Source organism: Canis lupus, chromosome 26 (assembly GCF_003254725.2).
Source record: "Canis lupus dingo isolate Sandy chromosome 26, ASM325472v2, whole genome shotgun sequence".
In the NCBI taxonomy this organism is placed as follows: Eukaryota; Metazoa; Chordata; class Mammalia; order Carnivora; family Canidae; genus Canis; species Canis lupus.
In genome coordinates, this window is record NC_064268.1 from 21,326,712 (window position 1) to 21,353,625 (window position 26,914).

At 53.2% G+C, this 26,914-nt stretch overlaps 1 long non-coding RNA gene across 1 annotated transcript in view; it reads right to left on the minus strand.

The window, feature by feature from the left end:
* LOC118352352 (uncharacterized) overlaps positions 1 to 26,914 on the minus strand; it is a 60,753-nt gene that overhangs the window by 7,219 nt on the left and 26,620 nt on the right. The window contains exons 3-4 of the long non-coding RNA XR_004809307.2: positions 18,292 to 18,572; positions 16,815 to 16,975 (exon numbers count right to left, since the gene is read on the minus strand). This is a non-coding gene — a long non-coding RNA (uncharacterized LOC118352352). The remainder of the gene's footprint in view (positions 1 to 16,814; positions 16,976 to 18,291; positions 18,573 to 26,914) is intronic.

The following is a 26,914-nucleotide window of genomic DNA, read 5'->3' on the forward strand; positions in this document are numbered from 1 at the left end:
CGGAGGCAGTGAGTGGCAGAGGAGAGACTGGAGGCCCTGTTGGGGCCCCACCTTCAGCACAGACATGATCCCACACTGCCTCTGAACAGAACCGACCCCAGGCGGTGGGGGACAGGGGTGTCACTTTGTCCAGCCTCCGACATCCTGGCACACACCAGGAGCAGGAGTGTGACACCCAGGACAGGCTCCTTGCTGAGATGCCAAAACACGAGTATGAAAATGGGCCCGTATGGCGCCGAGGCCCCTCCACCTTGGGGATACCTAGAGAAAATGATTTGGGGCACACAGTCTCCCCGGAGCCAGTGGGACTCATGCCGATGTTTCGAACACCTGACCCCTAACAGGAGCAAAACCCCCGGTTTGCTGATACACAGCAGGTGCTGCGTTAATGTGTGCGCGCGTGCATGAATTAGGGGTTAAGTCATGACCTGTGTCTGTCCCCTTTCCTGGTAAGGAGACGAGATCATCAAGACTTTTGGTAAAAATAATAATAATAATAATCAATCAATCAATCAATCAACCCCAGGGTTTCAATGGCAGGGCCGAGAGACCAGGTGGGTGCGCCAAGTTGAGCCGGGACGAGGCGGCCGCGCCAGCCCCACTGTGGGCCACTGATAAGAGGGCTCGGCTGGGGAATCCAGACGGCTTGTCTATCAGCCTCCTAAACACCATTCTTACAAGTTTTTTTTTCCTCCCCCCTTTTCATTAATACGCAGAGTGAATAGAACATTGAATAAAAATCAGCCCTTTCTGCACAATTGTGGGATTGAAAGGTAACTGTCAACAGAAGAATTGGGTGACAAAGGGACCCGTTTCGCGCTTAGCAAATGATTTTCGGCTTGTCATTTCAATGGGCTGTGTTTTTCAGAGATTGTGGGGTGGGTTTTTCTTTTTCTCTTTTTTTTTCTTTTCTTTCTTTCTTTCTTTCATTCTTTTTTTTTTTTTTTTGAATAGCATTTATTACCACAGCTTAAAAAAAAAAATTTTGCGTGTTGTCTTTGCAGCCGCCCTTCCTTCGCAGATGCTGTGTTTCCCTCCTCCTCCCGGGTCTCCTCGATGCAGCTTTCTCCAAAAATAAAATAAGATAAAATAAGACACACGAAGAGATCTGGAAAGCCGAGGAGGGGAAGAGAGGTTTTGTGAGGAGCAGATAGTTGCAAGGTAGGAAGCAGAGGGTGAGGGAGCTGGGCTGAGGCCCTGGCGGGTGGAGAGGGGGCCTTGAACTCTGACCCTTGGGCTTGGCCTGGCGGGATTAAGGATTCTGCGGTAGCCTGGGGGTGTGTCTACTTTGTCCCTTCGGGGAGTCAGCATCCTGTGGCCCCCTTGCTGGCTGGACCTTGCTGTTGTTGTACTCAGGGCAGCTTACTTACAGGAGCCCCAGGTCCGTAAAGAGGGTGTGTCCCATGGTCTGATGGCCATGCTGCAAAGTTCTGCTGTGACAACGCATCGCTCATAGACACCTTGAAGCCAGCTCTCCAAACAGGCAAGACGTATCACAGAAAGCATACACCTGTCAGGGTATCAAAATCATGCCTTCCACACTTTCATAAAAAAGCATCGTTTTTAAAGAGCTTCTTTGCCTCCCTTTTCTCAGAAGAGCTTGTGACCAAGAGCAGGGATCCAGCTGTAGCTGAACAAACCTGTTTCAACCCACGGGCCTCAGCTTCTTTCATCTGTGAAATGGGCCGGTGATACAAAGCCACTGTCATTAAGCACGGAGCAGGGGATCACTAGCCATCAGTGGGACGCCGGTGAAAACTGCAATGAGACAGTGCCGCTCACCTACCAGAAGGGCTACAATTAAAAATAGTGACACAACCAATTGCTGATGAGGGCGAGGAGGAACTAGATCATTCATACAATGCCAGTGGGAATATAAAATGGGAAAAACAGGCTGGCAATTTCTTCAAAAAGTAAACACTCTACCGTACAACCCAGTAATCACACTCCTGGGCATTTGACTCGGAGAAATGAAGACTTATGTTCTCACAAAAACCTGTACGTGAATGTTCACAGCAGCTTTATTGGTAACAGCCCCAAACTGGAAACCGCCCAGATGTCCTTCCACAGGTGAGTGGATCCACACAGTGTGGCTCATCCATCCCACAGAATACTACACAGCAGGGGCAAGGAGCAAGCTATGGATCCGCACCACCTGGATGACTCTTTAGGGAACTGTGTGGAGTCAGAAGAGCAAGTCCCAGGAAGTTCCATACTGTATGATTCCATTTACATACGACTGTCCAAGTGATGAAATTAAAGAAGTGTAGATGAGTGGGGGAGGATGGGGGACAGGTGTCAAGGGTCAAGGAGAAACTGGGGCGAGCGGAAGTGGGTGAGGCTATGAAAGGCCAGTGGGAGGGTCCCTGTGCTGATGGAGATGCTCCTGATGTTGACCGTGTCCATGCCAGTTTCTGGGTCATTACATGTCGTATGTTAATATTGAATCTCGTCTCGGGGTCATCACTGGGGGAAAGTGGGGGAAGCTCTGTGGGATCTCTCTAAATTCTTTCATTCAACGACATACGAATCTGTAAGTATCTCCAAATAAAAAGCCTGATTAAAAAAATAAAAATTAAAACCGCAGAGCCCATTTGACAAATAGAACGTTGTGCAGCCCGAGATGTGTGCCAGGTGGATTTGGGGGTGCTCTTGTTGAACTGGGGTCATGGCCAGCAGCTTCTTCTCTGTCTCCCAGGGGCACCCACAGTTTGGAAACCCAGGGGCTGTAGGACCCCTCGGGGATCTCCTGTCCCGGAATCTGCAGATCCTGGGAGGTGTCACTGGGGGCCAAGCCAGCCTTGGGTTTCCAGACTTTATCTATGTGGGCTCCAAAAGGTGAGACCCTTTTTGTCCCTTGGCTGTTGTGCTGAGTCATCCCCTGGACCCTGTGAGGGTTCCAGGCAGGGAGGGGGTGGGCAAGACACACCAGGCCCGGGGCAGGGGCCGCAGCAAAGTCCGGGAGGGCTGGACTCTGTCTCCGCCCCCCCTAGCAGCTGGACCACGCCCTGGCCACACCGCGGCCACGTACTGCGGTGTCTGTCTACCTGGGTGCCTACTGCCGTGCTCTGTCCCCCTACCACAGGCCCATAAAGTCAGACCCTTCCCACCCTAGTCCAGCCCCACTACTCAAGGGGGCTGTGCTGAGGCTGGCAGGGTGTGGGACCCCTCAGAACAGGGGCAGGAGGAGCAGCGCCCAACATGCTGGGACTGGGGCGCCGGTCTCCTCCACGGGACTCTGCTGTGGGCTCACTGCGCCGCTGAGTGTCCCATGGCCCTTCTCCTTCTTTGACCTGTGTCAGCAAGTGAGAAGGCACTCAGTCATGTCATCGGTACTCACTGAGCACTTCCATGCGGGATGCTCTTCCAGATGCCAGAAGGACCCCAGCTCCCTCTCCAGGGGTGAGGTTGAATGTTAAACGAGGAAACACATAAAGGAGAATATTTTGCAGTAAAACAAGGTGACAGAGCAGGACTGGTGGGGTGCAGGGGAGGGCCTACTCTCTGAAAAGGGGAAGTTTGAGCAGGACACAGTCTTGTGAAGGTCTGAGGAAGGACGTTAGGGGTGGGGGAGTGCATGCACAAAGGGGGGGATGGCATGCACAAAGGCCCTGAGATGCAGACAAACTCAGTAGGTTTGTGGGGTAGAGACCAATGTCGGGATGGGGGTGCGGTGAGCGCAGCAATGCAGGACCTGAGGTCAGATGGGTCAAAGGGACCTAATGGGTCCTGAGAGGCGAGGGTTGCCAGGAGTGAGGAGTCCGGCTCTCCTTCTCAAGGCAGGGAGGAGGAACCACATGGGTTTGGGGGGGGGTGGGCAGTGGCCAAGCTCTCAAACACTTCTAAAGGATCGCTGTCTGCAGTGGGAGGACTCCCAGGAGGGCACAGACAGGACAGGGCAAACATCCCTGCAACCTCCCTGGGGAGGCTGTAGGGCCCAGAGCATGTGAGGTATCATTCACGCACACAAGGCCTCCCCAGCCTCTAACAGCTCCCAGCCACCAGCCTCTTGTCCAGCCCTGCTGCTGCTGGCAGCCCGGACCTCCCAGGTGTCCCGAGGACAGTCACAACAGCAGCCAGGGATATCCCCAAGCGGTCACAGTCCAGGGATGCTGGTGCGGGGTGGAATCCTCCCGCCACCTCCCTGCGTTTCCCCAGCCTGCTCTGCACCATACAGACCGGCCCTGGTTCTCCAGCTGCCTCGCCCTCAACAGGGCCAGCCAGGGGGAGGGGCTGGTGGGAGACCGGAGGCCGAAGCAGGGGTGAAGGCCGCTGCACCTCCTGCGTGGCTCCCGTCAGGCAGCCCTGGCCCCGGGGAAGAGATCCTTGTATTACATTCCCTCTGTTGATATACTGGACGCCGGTGGCCTCCCTGGACACTTGAGCCCTACCACCCAGGCCTCAGGTCATTCGGAGAGCACCAGGTCAGCCTTTGCCCAAGCATCCCTCCTGGGGGGAAGGCCACCTGCCCAATCCAGGGTGTGTTCACCCCTCACAGCCCAGGACAGAGTTCTCCACCCCTCTCTCTGTGGCAGAGGCCTGCTGGGAGCTTCAACTCCATCCCACAGGCTACAAGAATCCCCAGAGGCCCAGACTCTTAACTGAGAGGGAAGAGCAAAGCACCCGCCCTCCTAGGCTATGGAATATGCCTCAGTTTCCCCATTTGCGAGAGGAAGTCAGAGCAGGTGATCTTCCAAGCTCTTCACTGAAATTCCAAGGATCTCTGATTCATCGGCAATATTAAAGTCTAGCATTGATTGAGCACCTAATGTATTCGCCACATGTTAAGTGCCCTCTGAAGGAGGCAGCTCATCAGTCCTCAGCACATCCTCACGAGGCAGGCACAGCTAGCATCCCCATTGCACAGATGAGAACACCAAGGCACAGAGAATTTGAGTCATTTGCCCAGGACGCCTGGCTGATACATGGCACAGCTGGAATTTGACTAATGTCTACTTGACCCTAAGCCTGTCCCCCTAACCACTCTCCTATGTGGCCTCTTGATTATAAGTAAAATCCATGGGTGAGAGCAGCCCAGGTGGCTCAGCGGTTTAGCACCGCCTTCAGCCCAGGGCCTGATCCTGGAGTCCCGGAATCAGATCCCACATCGGGCTCCCTGCATGGAGCCTGCTTCTCCCTCTGCCTGTGTCTCTGCCCTCTCTCTCTCTCTCTCTGTCTCTCATGAATAAATAAATAATCTTAAAAAAATAAAATCCAAAAACTTATTTTTGTCATAGATGGAAAGAAGATTTATTGAGGTCCTACTAGATGCCAAGCTGGTGCTGGATATTGAGCAGTGAGCAAAAAAGATAATAAATCTTTCTGCTTCCACCAAGTTTATATTCTGGTTGGAGGAGGCAGACAATGCATAAGTAAGTTATATGGCAGTCGGTGAAAGGTGCAATTGAGCAAAATAAAGCAGGGAAGGACACTGGGCAGCACTGGGGCTGGGGGTAGCAATTAAAAAGAAGGCGGTCAGAGGAAGCGGTGCTGAGAAAGTTGGCAGAATCAGACAGGAGGTGAGGAAGATGACCGGGCAGGTACCCAGACAAGGAAGAGTCTAGGCAGGAGGAGCAGCAAAAGCTGGCACCATGTCACTTCCCCTCCGAATGCCTCAGTTTCCCCATCTGTAACATGAAGATGGTCACTCAGGTTACACCGTCCACCCGGAGCTCATCTTTGATTCCTCCCTGGAGACAACCCCACCCAATGGTACCAAGTGTGAGTCTTTCCAAGCAGGCCTTCCAATGCACATGAGGCACTTCCTCCTCATCCTCAACCCCAGGCTGTGGGCTGCTGCCATGAGGTTCTGGGACACTACAGTGGAGGCTCTGCTGTAGATTGGGCCTCACTCTTCTCCTCTGTGTAATGGGTACCACACCACCACCCCACAGGTGTCTTTGCTGATCCATGGGGACAAAGAACATAAAGCATCTAATACTAGGCCTAGGACAAAAAACCTTTCGTGAGGCCAAAGCCACATGAAGACAGAGGTGGGAATTAGAGCGACATGGCCACAGCTAGGAAACACCCAGAGCCACCAGAAGCTAGAAGAGGCAAGGAGGGATCCACCCTTAGAGCCCTCGGAGGGAGCACGTTCTGAGTGACACTTTGATTTTGGACTTCTGGCCTCCAGAACTGGGAGACAATCAATTTCTGTGTCTTAAGCCATCAGGTCCATGGTACTTTGTTACAGCAGCAACAAGAAACTAATCCAGTATTGCTTCTTTTAATACTCTTGCACCACATGGTTATGAATCACAGCTGCCCGCACATCCATCCTCCCCTCTAGATTGTGAATTTCTGGAATGCAAGCACCATGCTTTGGGGGCCTACAGAAGCATGGAATATCCCTTAGCTATTCTGCTTGAGGGAAACTAAGTCCCTGCTTAGAAGGATTAGGAACAAGGTTTTTATTTCTGATCCAAGACTGACGGAGCCTTGCCCCAGTGCCACTGGCAAGACTTGGACCCAGAGCCCTCGGAACCATCAAGCCTGTAGCAGCTCCTGCCAGGGATACATGCAGCCTCCAGAGAGCATGTCACTCTACCAGCCAGTAGTTCAGACCCTGCCTGAGTGAAAAGGCAGAGAGAGAGAACCTAAAAATCTCTATGGACTTGTTCATTTAGTCTAGTCCATGAGGGAGGCTGCATTTTATTAGAACAAGAGAATCAAGTGCTGTGATTCAATGGGTCTTGGAAAGAATCGACTCAGGGCCCCACATGTATTGACTGCTGGGCTGGAATTACAGGACATGGAGAGGATTTACCTGTGGGTTCCTGGGGAAAATGAACTCCGTATGCCAGCAACTCCCCACCCCACTTCCCACATACACCATCTTCCCTGTAAAGGCTCTGATGTCCAAATTGAGTCCCCCTGCTGAGTAAGAGAAACCCCTAACTTGTTGCTTCCTGCCTCCTCCTGGCAAGCTTAAACTATGGCATTCAACATGATCCAAGTGGTCAATCATGATGACTGATGGTCAGACTCCAGACATGGTGGCCTTGGGAACAGTTCTGGGGCATCACTCATTGACCCCTAGGGCATCATTCATTATAAGAATGGTTATTGTCTGGCACATGCTTGATTACATTGGATGGATGGATGGATGGATGGATGGATGGATGGATGGGAAGGAAGGAGAGAGGGAGGGACAGCAAGGGAGAAAGAAGAAAAGAAGGAGAAAAGGAAGGAAGAAGGAAGGAAGGAAGGAAGGAAGGAAGGAAGGATGGAAGGAAGGAAGGAAGGAAGGAAGGAAAGGAAGTTATACGGGAGTAAGGAAAAGAGGAAAGGAGGAAGGACAGATGGATAGTTAAATGGATGGACGGATGGATGGACACGTGGATGGATGGACGGATGGACACATGGATGGATGGATGAATGGATGGATGGACATATGGATGGGTGGATGAATGAATGGATAGATGGACACATGGATGAATGGATGGACACACAAATGGATGGATGAATGGATGGATGGATGGATGGATGGATGGATGGATGGATGGACACACAGATGGGTGGATGGATGGATGGATGAATGGATAAATAAAATCTTTTGGAGTTGAACAAACACAGATTCAAATTCTTATCTCCCCCCACTAACTTATCTGTGTGATTGGTTCAAATTACTTCCTATCTCTGAGCCTCAGTTTCTTCAATTATAAAATGGAGGTGACGATGCTTAGCTTGCTGTGAGTTCTAACAAAATCATGCCTGTGAAGGGACTGGTCCCACTTTCATCACACCTTTCTCAGAGTCTCCTGGGCAAGGCTCATCTGGCACATACTAGGTCCTCAGGGTGCCTTAGAGGGGGCCATCACTTTTAAGCCCCAGATCGCCCATCTTGCTTTGGGGCTATGAAAGCCCTTTTCTCTGTGGAATCAGAGGGAAATTCTGATTTCACACAGAGGTGGGTAGAGAGCTAGGCTGGGACATGACCCCTGCTCACTGAGGACCAAGGCAGACACCTGTCCCAAGACTTGTCCTCCACAGGAGTCCACAGGCTGGGAGGGTGCAAGCACAGCACACATACCCCAGCTGACCTCCCTACAGGTGGACTTACCTGAGCAGGAAGGAGAAGCAGCCTCTTTCCTCTACCCTCTGTCCCAGGCATTGGAGAAGGGAAGGCTGCACGGAGCAGAAACAGATGTACATGCTGTGCCTCTCTGGGCGACTGGACACACATTCCCAACTGCTCTGCCAACCAGTGAAGAGGATATTTGGGAATCTGGAGAGTTTTCTGAGTGGCCTTCAAACCCACACTGCTCATGTTAAAGTCAAGAAGAGTACAGGCCTTGGAGCCAGGCAGGACCTGTGTTGGCTTCAACTAGTTAGTCTACCTCCTTGACCGAAATGGGTGGACAAATATGTTGCTCCCAAAAGATCACGTGAACTGTATCATGTCAAAGAGATGCGGGCATGAAGAGTGGTCTACTGCACTGAGAATGGAAATCTCCAGCCTGTCACCCAGGCCACAGGCCCCTCAGCAGGGCTGGATATCACCTGGACAGGAGGCCTGCCTGGCTAGGACCACTCCAGCGGTGGGAGCATGTGCAGCCGAGGTCACGTGAGTGAGCCTGGTGGATGCAAACTATTGTTCTCAGATCTTCACCTGCTCTTAACCAGCTGTCGGGGGCTCTGCGAGGGACACCTGCCATTTCCAGGCTGGAGCTGCCCCATTCCAAACTCCCCAAAAGTTCCCCCATTAATGGTCCCAGCTCCTCCTACTCAATCCTTCCTTCCAGAATAAAGCAGCAGAGAATTTTCTTCTCCCTGCAGACGCATCCCCTAACAGGGGCCCCAAGAAAGGGCTCTCAGAATAATTGAATAATCCCAGGCAAGTATGAACAGCAGTTGAGGAGGCGTGTGGAGGAGGAACCCAAGGTGAAATTTATTTCTGTCAACTGGTGGTCTATTTCCCTGATACTATTTCCTTGTATACAGATAAGGAGTTATCTTAAATGACCATGTCTTTTTCAATTTGTACTTAACAGTCAATCCCATTTTCCTTATATGATACTATCGCAGCTGGATGAAAAATGCATTCAATAATCCCTAAGGATCTTCATATATCAATATCAAATGGTCTGAAATTGACCTGTTATAAAATCCAGTCCTTCAAGCTAGCAAGAGACTGAATCAAAAAGAAGCAAATTTTAGCGCTCACGGCGTTTTGTGGAAGCTGAACGCTCCAGCACCGGAGCTCACGTTTCCCGGGTCCTTAATGAGAACAAATGCTCAACATCCATTAAAAACCAAAAACTTACCTGGAAGATGTACCTGGATTATTGATACATCTGTCTAACGCATGGGGCCTCTCAGACACGTGGACCGGCAGGAGCACGAAGGCCAGAGGGGTGGTAACAAGATCCACCCAAAAGTTCTTAGGACCCTGAGGTCGGTGCCCCAAGTTGCAGAGTGTCACGGAGTCCCGGGGCTCAGGAGAGAAGGTTGGGACACACGTCTCACATGGCCTCGGTCCCTTTCCACGGCAAATATGCGATATGCGTTCTTGCCAAGTTCCTCTGATGGTAAATAAAATAAGGAGTTCGGCCACTATTCACAGCTCTTCCTCTGTTCGTATCAAGTCCTCAGAAGCTCTACTAGGAGGGGCGGACTCTAAAGTCTCCCCAACTCTCCTCATTAATAGTTACGATGGAAGAACGATCAACATTGTGTCTGTACTGAATCCTTAGGATAACCCTCTGCTATTAGAGACTGAAGAAACTGGAGCTCAGCGCAGTAAAAGGACATGCTTAAGGCCATCTATCTGGTGACAGAGCTGGGGTCCAAGCCCAGAGTCTCCTAACGCAGAGACTATACCCTCCACTGCTGCACATTTCAATTAAGTATAAGACTGATTAATATTTGATTAATATTAGAGGAGGAGGAGGAGGGAGGGGAAGAGGAGGAAGAAAGTGGTACAGATGATGCCACCGTCTGGGCTCTTTGGGATCAAAGAGGGGAAAATGAGGTCCCCGTGACTGGGGCAATCAGGGCAGGCTTCCCGGAGAGGTGGTTCAATCGGTGCCCAAAAGGGTGTAGATGCTGGAATTGGTTCTGTTTGACACCCCTATGCTCTGGCCTTGCTGCTATTTAGACAACATGTGGGATCCGTGGGGATGAACCAGGATGGAGAAGACACAGGTCCTGTCCTCGAGGAGGCTCAGATCAGAAATCAGGTCACCACAGGGGTGGAAGAATGACAGCCTCCACGTTGGACTGTCCCTTCCACAGACAGGTACGGGTCGCAGGAGAATCACATGGGCCGAGTCTAAAGTCCAGTGAGACCAACCCAGAGCTGGTGAGCTTGGGCAGTTGACTTCGCCTCTGAGCCTCACATGTTGGTATCTGGAAAATGCGGCAGCAAAACCAACCTTGGCTGGTTGTGAGCATGAAAATCACGTAGGAGGAATCTCCAGCGTGTAGTAGGTGCTCACAGCACATTGGCTTCTTCTCCATCCTGCATGGAACGTCAGCTCTGTGAGGACAGGGATGGCGTCTGTTGTGCCACCGCTGGGTCCCGGGTGCCAGACACAATCAGTGCTTGGGGCTCATTTATGAAATGGATGGAGGGATAGATGGATGGGTGGACGGGTGGATGGTTACAGAGGGACCCAAGCTCCAGACATCACATCCAGGGCTAAATGTCCTGCAGCCCCCATGTCCTCCAGGAGAAACGTCCTCTACTTTGAACCAGAGAGCCAAGCCCCAGAAGTCACTAGCTTCCCAGCTCCAGCCTCTTCCCCAGCTCCTTCTAGCTGTTTCACACCAAAGGGTCAGGATGCCACAAATCTCCATGCACGTCTTCAAAGTGTGAGTGTCCGCGTGAGTGTCTCCCACCAACATTAAATCCAAGACATTGAAAGAACAGCCAGATAGCAAACCTAAACACATCCCTGAGCAATGCCCGGGGCTTGATGAGCCGAATTTCTGTCTGGGGTGAGGTGGTGGGGACACTGGGGGTGGCAGGGTCTGTCCCCAGGAAGCACGGCCAACACCTATTGATGTCACTACGTACCAAGGACACTGTGGTAAGCAGCTTATGAGCATCACAGCAACCGACCTTGACAAAAACAGTTTTTCCTTACTTCCCGTAAGGGGGCACTGAGGTCAAGCTGGGATCCAGGAAGCTCCTGAGGAGACACAGAGGTAAAATGAGGCTGAGCCCTCGGGAGCCTGCCATCCAGCAAAATGGGCATTGACCACAATTCTGAGAATGTATTACTGTATTGTGGTGTATTTATGTATGTGTCGTGAATGCTCAGGGGAAGGTACATCTAAAACTGCCAGAGTGGAAGCAAGGAGGGTTTCCTGGAGGAGGTGGCATCAAAAGCCTGAGTCATATCAGTAATAACAGAGATATTTACCAGAAGTTTCCCAGGAAATAGGTAAAATGATCACTCTTTACTTGCCAAAGGATAGGGATCTGGCCCAAAGAATGGTCCGTGAGCTCTGTAAGTTCCCACCGTAACACCCTGTAAAGGCTTCCCACCAGACTCAGAATACAATCCAAGCTCTGCAGTAGCCTGTATGTGGTCAAGCCCCTGACTATCACATGCCGTCTGCCCTTGCCCACTCCACTCCAGCCACACTGGCCTAACTCTTGCCCACCCCAGGACCTTTGTGCATGCTATTCTCTCCACTTGGATTGACCTTCTTCCGCTATTCATGCAACCAGCTTTCTCTCATCTTTGAATCTCAAACCAATAGTCCTACCTTCAGAGAGATCTTCCCTGACCCGCCATCCAGTGTAAAGTAGGTGCCCCTTCATTCTCCATATAACCACCTTGTTTATTTCCTTGAGGACACTTAGAGGTGTTTTGTTTTGTTTTGTTTTTCCTTTGTCTCTTGCCTTGTTGAATCCATCCGTGCTAGAGGACTACAAATTCCCTGGAGACACAGATGACCGCATGCTTCTCAGTCACTGCTGTATCCCCAGTGCCCATCACATAATAGATGCTCAAGAAAACTCGTCAAATGAATGAATGAACTGATGGCTTCTAAATGTGAAAGAATGGTATCAGACAGAAGCCTGGAGCATCAGATATCCTCTGCACGGCTCTCAGACTTGGCCAGAAAAAAAAAAAAAATGAGAGGGGTAGACGCAGGATCCCTGCAAGGGTGATCTGTCCTACGAAAGAGGGAGTCGGAGGTGACTTGCTGGAGACACAGCCCAGTTGGATGCGGGAGTGTGGCCGGGAGCGTGCCGAGCGGAGGCAACGGGAGCACGGAGTCTTCCCTCCACACCGCGCGTTTTTCGGAGCGGCCCCAGAAACACCTGCATCGGCATCTCCGGGAAGTGGTGAACAGGTAGTAAAGGTGCATGACTCTGCTGAATCAGAGTCTCCGGGGCTGGAGCCGGGGGATCTGCATTCTCACCAGCTATTGCAGGGTCCAGGTACATCGGGGTTTGAGAAATGCTCCAGCCTCAGAGTCAGCGAGAAACTCGGAGCCAAAGTGAGCCAGCATAAGCCACCGCCAACCGATCTGGCGTTCTGACACTCCCCACCCCAGGCCTGGCGGGCGCGCGTCCCTTGAGCCCCGGGACCCCCCGGGCCAGCCCTTCACCTCCAGGACAGAAGTTCTCTACTTCCTGAACAGACCCTGACAATCCCTCCCCGTTTGGTGCTAATGGACTTGGGCTGCCCCCGAGCGTCCGCGCTGCGCCCCAGGAACTTGCTAGATCAGGGAGAGAGATTGGCAAACACGATGCAAACATCACTCATCCTGTTTGGTGGTGGGAGAGATTTTCTTTTTTAAAGAGGAGGGAAAAAAAAATCCCTGATGATTGACTGTGTTTTTGCATCTTCCAGCCATTTGTTGCCATGTAATATAGACATTTGCCTGTCAACAAAAACGCCGTCAGTTTTACAAACACACTGATTCCACTGGCTTCGTCGGGGGGAGTGTTTTGACTGGCTTCACTTGTTGAGTATCTGTGCACCGCTCTGCCCCGAGCAGCTGTGATGCAGCCTCGGGCCGCCCGAAGCTCTCTCCTCCCGGCAGACTTCCTTCCTTCAGACCAGCAGGATCCGACCCAGAGAGGCGCCGGGCCCGTGGGAAGCAGACTGGGTGGAGAGCCTGGGCCTGGAATCAGACCTGATGGCCCCTGAGCCTTGGGCAAGCCACTTTCCTTCTCGCCACCTCAACTTTTTCTTTTGTAAAATGGGAATTGTTCTCAACCCTTCCCTGTGAGGATTGAATGAGATCGTCTCGGTGAAGGAGGTGGTGCCACGTGGTAGCCAGCCTCCGTCCGAGCTGGCCTCGCATCCTCCTCGCATCCTCCTCGGCTTCTGCTGTGCGTGCCTCTGTAGAGTCTCCTCCCACACTGAATCACAGAGGGCCTGTGTGACCAGCGGAAGATGGTGGCCAAGACAGGGGCAGGACTTCCAAAGCTAGGTCATAAATCCACTGGTGCTCCCCTCTTTGCACTCTTGGGTCACTCACTGGGGAGGAAGCCAGCCACCATGCTGGAGGGTGCTCAAGCAGCCCCAAGATAGACCCACGTGGAGACCCAGGGGAACTGAGGCTCTTGACCAAACCAGCCCATGAGTAGGCCACCTTGGAATTAGATCTTCCAGTCGGGGTCAAGTCTTCGGATGACTACAGCCTCCCTCCGCCCCCCCCCCCACCCCGTATCTGAATGCAACACTAAGAGAAATCCAGAACCAGAGCCACTCAACTCGGCTGCTCCCAAATCCTCGACCCACGGAAACAATGAGGGACAATATACAATCACTCTTGCTTCAAGCTACTAAATCTTGGGGTAATTTGTTACAGAGCAATCGAGGGTTGATACATGCAGTAACTGGCACATAGATAAATACACCTCGAGATAAATAATAACTAATAGTTATTGTTTTCTGGGCGCCAGGTACTCTGCTCAGCGATTTACATACATACCCCTATCCGTCCTCACCCCACAACTGAGTTAGAGACCCGTATTAGGCTTGCCTTACAGACGAGGCTCAGAGAGATGGAGCCACTTGCCCCAAGCTCACACAACCTGAGAGTGGCACAGTCAGGATTTGAATGGAGCCCTGTCTGACGCCAGGAGGGTATTCGCAGTAGCTATGCCACATGCAATCCAGAGAGCACCAGGAATCAGGGTTATCGGTGCTGGTCCTGACTTCGGAAGGGGTGTTTTCGCTAGCGAGAGGCGGGGACCAAGAAAAGGCAGTTTGTGTTTATGCACCCTGCCCCCACATCCTCCGCGGCAAATGGGACAAAGCCCAGAGTCCCCTGGCCTCAGGACATGGCTTCTGGTAGCCAAGTGGAGGAGGCCCAGAGAGGGCCGCAGAGTCCCCGGGCAGCCCAGGAGGGACGGCCCACTCTGCTGCCTGCGTGGCCTGCACACCAGGGCTGCAGGGGTTAAAGAGAACCGCTTGGCTGCAAGAAAATCTCTCCACCGGTGTTAGAGCAGGGGAAAAAGACAACATGATTGTAAATTCCGCCAAGGGAATTCTGCTATGAATCCGGCTCACCTTTCGCAGACCCCCCCCCCACCGCCCCCCGCCCTGCCTGAGAGGATAACTGACCTTTGGAGGGAAATAATGAAAAGAAGAAATTCCTTGGAGAAAATAATGTGTCCGGGCCTCAGTAATGAGATCGGCTCCTTTTATGTTGCCATGGTGACGGCAGTCATTTTATAATACAAAATACATGAATGGGTGCGGGTGGGCGCAGCCTCATCGAGCAAGGGGGGGCCTGGGGGTGGGGGGGTTGGCCTCTTGCAGGCTGCGGTCTAGGGGTCAGGCAAGCGGCCGGGGTCACGGCCCGCGGTGCCCCATTCCCCTGGAGAAGCAGGCCTGGCTCCATGGGTCTTCTTGGGCTGAGGGGGGTCAGGACTTAGAGGGGGGCTGGGGGTCCGATGGACAACATCAGCCTCCGGGAGGGCTGGGAGTGGGGGTGTCAGGGGGGCCAGGGCGAGGCTCTGGCATATTAATAATAGTGACACTTAACCCCACTTTTCTGCAGGCGTGTGTAAACCAGCACGGGGCCTCATCTTCTCTGCCCCATGAGAGAGCGGGCATAGTGACTCCATTTAACAGATTGAGAAACTGAGGCTCAGAAATGCGAAGCAACACATTGGAGGTGTCACCATAGGGATTCCGGCCCAGGCATGGCTAAGGCCACAGTTTGGGGTCAAGGTGGTGGACTCTGGCCCAGGGAACTTCTCAGGGTGTTTCATGTTGGGCAGTGTGCGTATGTACAAAGGCATTAAGCTCTCACTTAAACTTTGTTCACTTGACAATTTGTAAGTTAAACCTCAATTTTTAAAATTCTTTCTGTGGGGACACCCGGGTGGCTTAGTCAGTTAAGCGTCTGCCTTCAGCTCAGGTCATGATCCCAGGGTCCTGGAATCAAGCCCCTCACCAGGCTCCCTGCTCAGCCGGCTTCTCCCTCTCCCTCTGTCCCCCACCCCCCCTCCACCACTTGGGCTCTATCTCTGTGTCAAATAAATTTTAAAAATCTTTTAAATTTTTTTAAAAATAATAAAATTGTGTGTGTGTGCATGTGCGCACACAAGCATCTAACACAGCGTGCAGATGAAGTATGAGGTCTCTGGGGTCAGTCAGTGAGACCTAAATGCAGACTCAGCCCTAGCCCTAGCTTCATGTGTGACCATGGCAGGTGGCTTCCTGCCCTGGGCACCCTTGTCTTTGCCGGGAGACAGCACAACAACGTGCCCACCTCCTAGAGTTGTCGGAGGATGCTACACACGGGATGGACTTAGCTCACGGGGTGGGATAGAGGGAAAGCTCACACATGCTGCTAAGTGTCGCTCCTCTGTCCTGATGTGTTTTCAGGATTATGATGATCACGACAGGAAAACCAGGTGGAGTGGGAAGCCTTCTGGAGAAGGGACCGGAAGAAAGGAGGAAAGGCGGGGAAGCCAGGAGACAGGGAAGAGGAGGGAGAGCCTGGTGAGAAGGGAAGAGGCCGCACAAGCGAGGCAACCAGAGAGAGAGAGAGAGTCGGGGCTGCGAGTCTGGGAGAACCGGTCACTCTTGCGCTGTGTGGCCTTGGGAAAAGCACTGTCCCTCTCTGAGCTGTGGCTTCCTCGGCTGTGAAAGGATTACCTGGGGGGCCCTGGGGAGCACACAGTAGGTGTACCGGCTGCTGGAAGAGGGAGGAGAGGAAGGGGCAGGGGTGGCAGCCAAGAAGGGAGGGCCAGCCCTCCTTGGAGTGTAAATTTAGCCTCGGACCTTAACTGTCGCTGACACCCACTGTCTGTCCCTTGCTCTTGAAAGCCGGCACCGAGCTCTGCCGCCAGCCGTGAGAACCGGAGGTCAATTCCAGCAGGGACCCTTGGAGGGAAACACAGTGACAGCCCTCAAAATAACAGCCCCAGTCAGCTTTTTATAGATCCGAGCCTGAGCGGGTGGCATAGGGGCGGGTTACAGAGGTTTTCGTCTGGGAAGGTAAATTAGGGAAGGCCCGGACAGCGCTGCAGAGAACCTAAGGTCTGGTCCAGAGGGAAGATCCAGAACGATGACATCACACCTCACCCAGCGGGCTGTGGGTCGGGCTGCCCTGGGCTCTGACCTGGCCACTCGCCTGCAGAAGCCGGGCTGCTTCGGGCATGTCCCTTTGTCTCTCTGGAAAACGGGCTTAACGTCCAAGGCCACTGACACCACCAGCAGCTTCCTGTGCCAGCCCCGCTGAGCACCACACAGGTGCCTTTAAAGCCCTATGCAGTGCGGGCATCCTCATCTTACGGATGAGGAAACTGAGATCCACAGAGACCAGGCAAAGTGCCCAAGGTCACCCAGCTGCTAAGAGGCTTGACAGGGATTTGAACTCACCTCTGGCTCCCTCAGAAGCCCGTCCTCCTGATGCTGCATCCCCTTGGGAGGAAAGGACGAACCACACACCTGGCAAACAATCATGTCCATCCCCGGCACTGTGATGCTTACGTTGTCACCGTGATCCCCAACTTCCGAAATCCCAAAACTGAATCAGGAGCCTGAGGTGAAACAGAGCAAAGCTCCGGGTTGGGGAGAGGCAAGTGTTATGTCAAGGGCATTAGTTTGGGGTCGTTTGGATGCTTCAGGGAGAAATGCCTTCTTGCTGTTCAGTGATCCCTGAGAAAAATGTCTTAGGGCAACACGGAAATGTAAGAACAGGCCCGCCAGCGGGAAAACAACACTCTTTTCATTCCCGTGTTCTATTCCGCGTTGCCGCTGAAGCAGCCGGTTCAGTTAAATAGAAAGTTACCCGGTCACGATTTGTAGGAGCCGGGGTCTGAGCCCAGTGTTGCCACTGGCTCGCAGTGGGATCTGTTTTCCACCTGCAGAGGGAAAACTGAGCGATCGCTTGAATTCTAAGTGTCAAAGTCCCCGTCTGGCCTTGCTGACCACTGCCCAGGCGTGGAAACCAGGCTCAGAGAAGGCAGAGGGTCAGCCCCGTGTCTCACGGTGGCTCCAAGCCGGACGTCAAGCCTTAGGGCTCCTACTCAGCCCCCACATCCCCCCTCCCCGGCCTGCTTCTCCTGCTCGAGGAGAGCCTGTGACCCTAGTGGAGCGACGGGTCCCTTCTGAGCATCTGGCTCCTCTCTGCCTGGGGCTGGAGGTGGTGTCATGGAGACATCTGGGGGCAATCTGGCAGCCCCCTCAGCCTGTGGATCTCGGAGACATCCTGGGGCGCTGAGCACATCTGGCTGGCGGGCGGGAGCCACAGCAAACATCTGGGGGAGGGCGGGAGGGAGGGGCGGAAGGAAGCCGATGCTCCTGGGGTCTGAGGGACACAGTCCTGGCCCTGCTCCAGGGAGCCAGGTGAGCACTATAGTTTCGGGGCTTCGGAACGTGTGTGTGAGTCCGTGCATGTGTGCACATCTGTGTGACCATATGTGTGCGTGTGTGCGTGCATTTGCGTGACCATTGGTGAGTCTGTTGGGCTTGTGTGTGTGCACGGGTTGTGTCCGTATGCGTACACATGGGGCGTGTGTGTGAATGCGTTGCTCTGTGTGTGTGTGTGCGTGTGTGTGTGTAGGCATGTGGCACGTGGCTGTCTAGGTGTGCATAATGGTGCTACAGTGCTAAAGACTGGGCTCAAATCCCAGCTCCACCACTCCTCAGCTGTGTGACCTCAGGCCAGTCGCCACCCCTCTCTGAACCTGTAAAGATGGGCAGGACGACGGGCGGCCCCAGACCCACAGCCGAGCCTGGTGACTCCTGGGTGTCGTCCTGCCCGTCGCGTCTCTGGCCACCAGGGCCCGGCCCACGGCCCCCAGGAGGGCCCGCCATCGCCCGCCGCAGGAATGCCATATTTCTATCATCTTACCGACAGCGTCAGCCTCTCTCCGAGCTGTTTCCCTTTGGCTCGCAGCCAGATTTGAGAGTTTTATGAAAATTCCCAAGACCTTTCGCCGTCTCGACTTGAGAAGTCGGAGCTGCTGGGGCTGGGGTGGGGGTGGAGGCGAGACTACCGACGGCAGGAAGCAAGCTGCGTTCCTGGTCCCAACGAGGGGCTGCTGGCGGGAAGCTCCGAAGGGCTGGGACGTTCTTCTCCGAGTTAAAAATATGTAGCCCGTCAGCTGCAGCAAAGGCCTCTGTGACCTAAACCTGTAAGAGAAAGCAGGAAGGTGCAGGCGGCGTCTGTTGCCGGCTGGGAAGCAGACGAGGTTGGTCGGTCCCAAAACCAAAGGCGCCCAGCTGGCCTGTGTCGGCCACATGCTCACCCGGGGCGGCAGCGTCCCCTCTACTGGGGACTCTATCCTCAGCCACAGTCTCTGTGGCACAATGCCTGGATCCGGGGTTCAAATCCCGGCTTTGCTTCTTACTTGCTGTGTGTTCTCTAGAGAGTTGCTTTACCTCTGTGAGCCTCAGATTTTGTTTGTTTGTTTGTTTGTTTGTTTGTTTGTTTGTTTTTAAGGGGGTTTCATACCCAACTGTGGCTTGAACTCACAATTCTGAGATCAAGAGTCACATGTTCCACCGACTGAGGCAGCCAGGTCCTCCCGAGCTTCACAGTTCAAAATGAGAACAAGAGGGGCTCCTGGGTGGTTCCGTGGGCAAAGCATCTGCCTTCAGCTCAGGTCATGATCCCAGAGTCCCAGGATCGAGTCCTGCATCAGGCTCCCCACTCAACAGGAAGTCTGCTTCTCCCTCTGACCCTCCCCTCTCCTATGCTCACCCGTTCACTCTCACTCTCTCTCAAATAAGTAAAAATAAATAAATAAATATAAAATAAAGTGAGAGCAAGAAGGCATGCCTGAAAAGATGTCTCTGAAGATAAAGACAAATGGTATCTGTGAAGCTCAGCCTTCTTTGGTTCCAGAGTTAGGCTGGGCCCATGCCTGGGGGAGCTGTGCTCTCCTGATACACACAGTTGTTTGCGAGAGAGAGGATGGCCCCAGGCCTGCGAGTCAGGAGGCCCGAGCTCTGCTTGCTGTGTGGCCTTGGGCAAATCACTGAACCTCTCTGGGCCCTCTCATAAAATAAGATGGTTGAACTGGACCAGTGAGTCCCCAGTGAGTTTCAAACATCCCAGTGGCCAAAAGATGGTGGTTAAAAATTTTTTTTAATTTAAAAAATATATATATGCACATATATATAGTAATTATCTAATATTTATTTTAATATGTTTTAAAAATATCACCAGTTCTAGCCTGGGATGTCTTGGATATTGTTGCTAAGGCCGAGGCTAAGATTTTTTTTTTTGAGTGAATCAATGTAAGGTTGATTTGGAGAATAACCTTGGGTAGGTAATGGGGCAAGAACCATTGAGATGGAGGCACCTGGGTGGCTCAGAGGTTGAGCATCTGCCTCTGGCTCAAGGCATGATCCCGGGGTCTTGGGATCAAGTCCCTGCGGGGAGCCCGCTTCTCCCTCTGCCTGTGTCTCTGCCTCTCTCTCTGTATCTCTCATGAATAAATAAATTAAATCTTAAAAAAAAAAATTGAGATGGCCCAGGAAGGACCAAGTTTGGAGAAACAGCCCTGCAGATTCCACAGAGGAACCCAGTTCAAGTCCCGGCTCCTCCCTTTCCTAGCTTCAAAATGAGGAGCAAGTCCTGGCGTATCTGAGCCTCTGTTGGCCCCGCAGTAAAACGGGAAGGGGAAAAGCACCCCTCCTTCCCCCAGGCTGCGAGGGAAGGATTCATGGGAACGAGGCTTGTAAAATGTTGGACATGACTCTGGCCGATGACAGATACCCCGTGCAATGAGTGAGTTACACTATTACCACAGAACTTCAATCCTAGGCTAACTCTTAGCACAATTCCATATTACCATTACTTGTACTGTCATCATCCTCCGGAACGCTGTTCCAAGCACGTTACACCAACACCGCAGTGAATGTTTATTAAGCCGCTATTGTGGGCCAGGCCCTCTACATAATTTCTCTTATGTAGTAATCCCCATGACAGCTCTATGGGTCCTACTTTCAAGCGGATGTTTATTGAGCACTTATTTGATTGCAGACACAGGAGATGTCAGAGAGAGCGAGACTGCAGGGCAAAGCCCTGCATCGGAGCAGGTGTTCTTTCTCATCCCCGTGTGACAGCTGGGAGAGCTCAGGAAAGGGACAGAGGCCCAGGACAAGGCCGAGCCAGGATGCGAACCCAGGTCTGAGCGGCCCCGGCACTCGGGCTCTACCCCACAGCCATCTGGAGTGAGGGCACTTCCCCTGTTCACAGCTGTGGAGGAGATTGAGGCTTGGTGACTGTGTCCTCTGCGCTCCCCACATCATCCCCGCTGGAGGACCTGGCCATCCAAGAGGCTGGCACAGCCCCCACAGCCTAGGCTTACAGCTCACCCCCCTGCGAGGGCTTCATCCCAGGACAACGGGAGTCTCCTGGGGCTGAACCTGATTAGAAACACTGTGGGGCGTGCTCCTCTCCAAAAGGTCCTGGGTTCTAATTCTTTTCTTAAGACTCTGGATCCTGCCATTTGAAGGGCTCTGCTTCTCACTTACAGGGTGCTCAGAGTTGAAGGAGGATGGCTGAGTGTGAGGAAGGTGAGCATGACCACTGCACATGGGGGCCCAGGGAGGGTTCCCACAAATCACAAAGCAGACTTGACGTTGGACTCGGCTCCAACTTCCCAGCACTTTGACTTTGGCCATGAGACCTAGTCTCAGTTTCCCCATCTGTAAGATGGAGATAACCTTACTAACTTGCAGGGTTCAGCGTGTGGGGTGTGCACATCACCCGCAGCAGCATGAAGGCAGCATCCAGCCTGTTGTCAGACGCGGACTCCCTGTTCAGCCCAGCTCAGATCTGCACACGGTTCCAGAGCCCGTCCTCTGAGTGTGGTGGCCTGTAGTGGTGCCAAGTCTCCCTGTTGGCTCTACCGATGACAAACTGAGGCTCAAGGGTGGAAGGTAGGCCCAGTGTGGCTCTCTCCATCACCCTGCCCTCCATCTCCCCAAAAGCAACGCCCTTCACAGAAACAACAAAGTCCAGGGGCCTGTCTCTGAAATCAGGAAACCCCTGGGGCCACATCCTCACCACACCACCCTCACTGAGGCAGGCTGAGAGTTAGTCACCTTCTGGCCACTTCTGCTAAGTCAAAATGCCTGAGGGGGAGTGGGGGTGCTGTGTGTGGGTATGCCCATGTGCACCGTGTGTGGTGTGCCTGAGAGCCCACACGCCTGTTGGCTGCAGCACACACCATGCACGCACATGCCCAAGGGGCTCCGCCAGGTGTGGGCCACCGAGAGGGTCCTGTGTGCGTGCCCGGATGTATAACATTGCACATGTGTGTGCAGGAGGTCACACAGGTGGATGGAGAAAGAAGTCCTTGAAGAATCTCTGAGAAGTTTCTATGCTCACAACCCCCAGTGGCTCCCATCACACATAGAGGACGATCTGAACTCCCTACCACAGCCGCAAGACCCCGGATGTACTACTTCGTCACTCTCAAGTGTCCCTCAGCGTCATCCACTCTGTCCCACCCTCTCCCCATTCCTCATGACCTCTGCCCCCCAGGTTCCCTCTTCCAGAACATTCTGTCCTGAGATCTTCCAATGCATGACCAACCAGCACCTTCTCATGATTTCAATATGGTCTTGTACAGGGACAGGGTGTCTCCCTGACCCCCCATCTTCTGATAACCCCCTTTCCCACCACACCTGCAGTTAATTCCACTGCAGCCCTTCCCCCGATCAGAATGGTTTTGTTTCATGTGCTTTGTTTGGGGCTTTAGGAAGCATCTGCTTCCCCCCTTAGACTAGACATTCAGGCCCTCTACATATTTTCTCTTACGTAACCCCCACGACAGTTCTATGGGGCCTATTTTCTCATCTGCCTTTCTCGGAGTTGGGAAGCGCTGCCTAGTATGACCGGCAACAGACACACTCATTGGACTGAATTGACCATGTGTATGTGTATGTGTGTGCATGTGTGTGTGTCCATGTGCTAGGGCCGGTGGCACGCTCACGCGCTAGCATATGTGAATGCATCTGCGTCTGTGTCCATCTCGACATGGATGTGTGTCCACGTCATGTGTGTCTGAGAGTGTGTGTGTATCAGGGAAGGATGACCTAGAGCTAAATCCACTGGCTAGCGTCCCAAGGGGCCTGTCCCTGCCTACGTTTCCTGGTTCTGTCACGGTGTGCAGAACCCCCAGGTGCTGCGGAGACAAGGCTCGCACCTCTGCTGGCCCCTGAATGCCCCAGGGGCACGGTCTCATTTCACCCCCACCCCCCACTCCATGCTAGGTGGACCCTGCTAGTCACCCAGATCTTCCAGACGAGGACCTGGGGCTCCCCAGGGGACAGCGTTCACCCTGGGCTCTGCAGTGAGAGAGCAAGGGCTGGCATCCAAACCCAGGCCCTCGGGCCTGAGCCCCTGGTTCTTGCCGCCCATGCCAGAGCCTTCTAGAGAGACCCAGGGACTCCCAGGGAGCAGTGGGAGGGAGAGAATTGTTCCAGCAACAGCCCCCATCCCAGCACTTGGCAGCCTGTCCCTACGTGTGACAACAGCGTGAACATAGACACAGGAGCAACAGCTGGTCCCTACCCCAATCCAGATGTAGAAGAGACAGTCTCTCCCAAAATACTCTCGCTGTGAAGTCAGAAACCCTCCCAATATAAACAAAACGTGCTGCTCAGTGCTGGGAAGGAGCTGTTCACGCCTCCGCCAGTGGTCCCCAGCCCCCCCCAGGCCCCTGTCCTGGGCTCTCCGCGAACGGTCTCCGGGAAGGCCCCGTTCAGAGGCAAAGGCGTTCACCTCCGCAGAGCCCAGGACGCAGCTGGCTCTACCCAGAGGACAGGAGCCCGAGGGGAGGGGACCAGGCAGGCCGGGCTTCCACAGGCCGAGGGGTCTGGGACAGCGACTCCAAACTTGCCGGTTCCTCCTCTTTCCCTCCCAGCCCCCATCTCCGCCTTTCTCTCTGAGGAAGATTATTCTAGATCCCTGCTGTGTCCTGGTCTGCCCCTCTCTTGTTCATACTGTTCCACCTAAGGTCTCATTTGGAAGAAGAAAGTTGTTGCAAATAAATGAGGAAAAAAAGAAAAACGGTTCTCTCGGCTCGCTGACGTGCCCTAACCCACACCTTGGACAGGGCACTAAGGTGCCCAGAAGGGATGTGACCTACGTCAAGCTAAACGGTGGGTCTGTAGTAAAGTGAAGTGGTACTCAGGTCCCCCGTCTCCCCACTCAGGACCCTTTGCAAATCTCCATCCTGCTGAGGATGGGTGGGGAGGCGCCGGGTCCCACAGGGGCCAGGAGACGGAGAGGCTTTAGAAGGACAAGGCCTCTTGGACGCCAGGCTCACTTCAGGCACAGGGTCAGGTGTCGGGCAGCAAAGAAATGACGATGATGTGTGTGTGTGTGGGGGGGGGGGTCTCAAGGAATAATCGGGCCCATTGGTCAGCATGGACACCCAGCCTCCTGCCAGGAATCAAGGAGCAGCCCACTCGGGTGGAAATGTCGAGATGGGCACGGTGGGCTCCGTTCCCCCATCCAGACAGGACATCCTCGTCACCGAGCCTGGCCAATTTCTCTCAGGCAAAAGCTTTGTCATAATTCACATGGACGCAGAGAGGGTCCAGACGCTCTGGGGTGGAGCATCGCCAAGGGGAGGTTAAGGCAGCTGCCGGTGGGGGTAGAAATCAAACCCACAGAGCCCAGCAGTAGAGCCTGGGTTCTTACTGCACCCAGCACAGTGGGAAGAAGGTCCTCTGGCTGGAGCGAGATGAGAAAACCCAGAGTCGTGTGAGCTCAGGGTGCTCACACACACACACACACACACACAGACACACACACGTCGCTGGGTTTCCACCCAAGGGACCCGCCCAGGCAGGAGGCAGGAGCAGCTGCTGTGTCCAAAGAGCGTGGAAAGGCCCCAGAGTCGGTGGGCTCCGAGCGGGGCACGGATCCAGCGTTGCCCCAGCAACCCCGGACAACAGCCTCATAAACAGGACAGGGCCCAGAGGAGGCAGGCCGAGTGGGGCCCTTCCTTGCCCGAGGATGGCAGGGGGGGCAGGAGGCTCCTGGCAAAACCCAACAGGTTGGAGGAGCCAGAAGCCAGTGTGACGCTGGGAGCCTGTGCGCAAATGGGCTCAAAGCCATGAGGCTTGGGGCAATTCAGTGGGAGGGGATGCTGGCCAGGGTCCAGCCCCTAGCCATAGACACCCAGGGCTGGGAGGGCTTTAAAAGTCCCGTAGCCCAACCCTCTCACTGGTGCCAGAGCATATCAAGGAGTTGTCTAGGATTTGCTTGCACACCTCCAATGACAGGGAGCTCACTCCCCATTTCAGGTACAGAAAAATCTGTTTAATATTGAACTTACTCAACCCCTACTCATTCATCCATCCCTTGGACTACACAGAACTAAGGCTGAAAAATGCACAGACCTCATTTAATAAGTTTTTGTCAGGCCTTGGTTGATATATATAAATTCCATGAGAATTCTGTGAGCGCTTTTCTTGCTATGCCCCTTGTTCCCAGCACAGCGCCTGGCACATAGTAGACCGTCGACAGGTATTTATTTAGCATATGACTGAACACCTGAGTGAACGAATGAATGAAGCTCTGGTGAGCATGCAAGAAAGCATTCCTCCCTAGGTGTTGAAGCCAAAGTTCTCAGACTAGACTGGTTTGGCAGAGGATTTACCCAGGACAGCCGGCGGCAGTCAGAGAAGGGAAGCACGGGTGTTGAGTTCAAGGTAAGACTATGACAAAAACTCAAAAGCAGGGATCCCTGGGTGGCTCAGCAGTTAAGTGCCTGCCTCTGGCCCAGGGCGTGATCCTGGAGCCCTAGGATGGAGTCCCACATGGGGCTCCCTGCATGGGGCCTGCTTCTCCCTCTGCCTGTGTCTCTCATGAATAAATAAATAAAATGTTTTTTAAAAAAAGAAAAAAAAAACTCAAAAGCAGGAGACAAGGTCTCAGAGGTCAGGATGATAGAAGCAGGTGGCATCAAGGAAGGCTGAGTGCATGGTCTGGGAGGCTGGGAGTGAAGTGAGAAGCCATGGTCTCATATTTGCCCCCTGTGAGCCACCACAGGGGTGACCCCGAGAGCCTGACAGGGTGGCTCAGGTCAGAGATGACAATATCCCTCGTAAGAACACAGCAGCCTTGCAGTTCCCTATAGCATCCTTTCAAGGGCAGATATCACCCCAGTTTGTAGATGGGGACAGTGAGGCTAGGGAATGGCAGAGGCCAAACTAGAACACGGGTGTTCTCTGTCCACGGCCACATTTCAGCCCGCCCCACACCTGCCATATTACCCTGCAGGGCAGAGGAGGCAGGGAGAGGCCACAGCTGCCTGGGTCTTGAGGAAAGGTTACTTGGGACTGCCAAGTAGGTAAGTGGAGGCCAGAATGTGAAGGGGAGGAGTCTGGGCTTGCTCCTGCAGAGATGGGACACTGCTGGGCCCGCTTTCAAGAAGTAGCAAAAAGCAGTACAGAAAATCAGTGGCCAAGGCTTGGTCAGCTCCTCACTTCCTTGCTGTGTGACCCAACGCCCCTGAGCCCCCATTTCCTCATCTATGACACAGCTACAGAAAGAGCAGCCACCCATGGGGTTGCTGTGGAGGTGAGATGTATACAAGGCACAGTTCCTTGCACACAGAAATGCACAGTAAATAAATATCCGTTACTCTTATTAAATCTTGAAAATAGGCATCTCTCTTGCTCCTCATTCCACAGCTGGGTCCCCCCCACCAGGAGCCTTTTCTCTAACCCTCAACAGCCCTCCCTTTGCTGCAGGGCATAGTATCTGGGCAGGGGAGGTGTTGGGGATAGAGATGCTTGATGCTGTACCCTTGAGTCTCAAAGCAGCACCAGCAGGGCAAGGTGAACCAGATCATTCTGTACTCTCCACAGCTGCTCATCGGTTCTCCTCTCAGAATCTTTTTACCTCTCCCTGCCAATGGCCTGTCCTGCTGCCATGTCCTCAGTGTGAGGGGTGGAGCTGATAATCCCTAATTGTTTTGTTTGTCCACACACAAGACTGGGGGAAATGGAATCTCTCAAAAAGACATGGCTTGCTGTCAGAGTTCATCCATCCATCCACTCATCCAACCACCCATCCACCCATCCACCCATCCATCCATCCACCCATCTATCCAACCATCCATCCACCCATCTACCCATCCATACATCCATTCATTCACCTATCTATCCAACCATCCATCCACCCATCTACCCATCCATACATCCATCCATCCACTCATTCATCCATCTGTTCATCCATCTACCCATCCATCCCTCTGTCCATCCATAAATCATTGTACCCATATAACCGTCTATCTATCCATCCATTTATCTATCCATCCATCTGTCCTTCTACACACCCACCCATCTATCCATCCATCCATCTATCCATCAATCTATCTACACATCCACCCATCATCTACCCATCTCTCCTCTCATTCAACCTATGTTCGCTGAGAACCTCCTCTGTATACTCTACTACTGGAGGATCCAGGACTACAAATAGACCAGACCTTGCACTC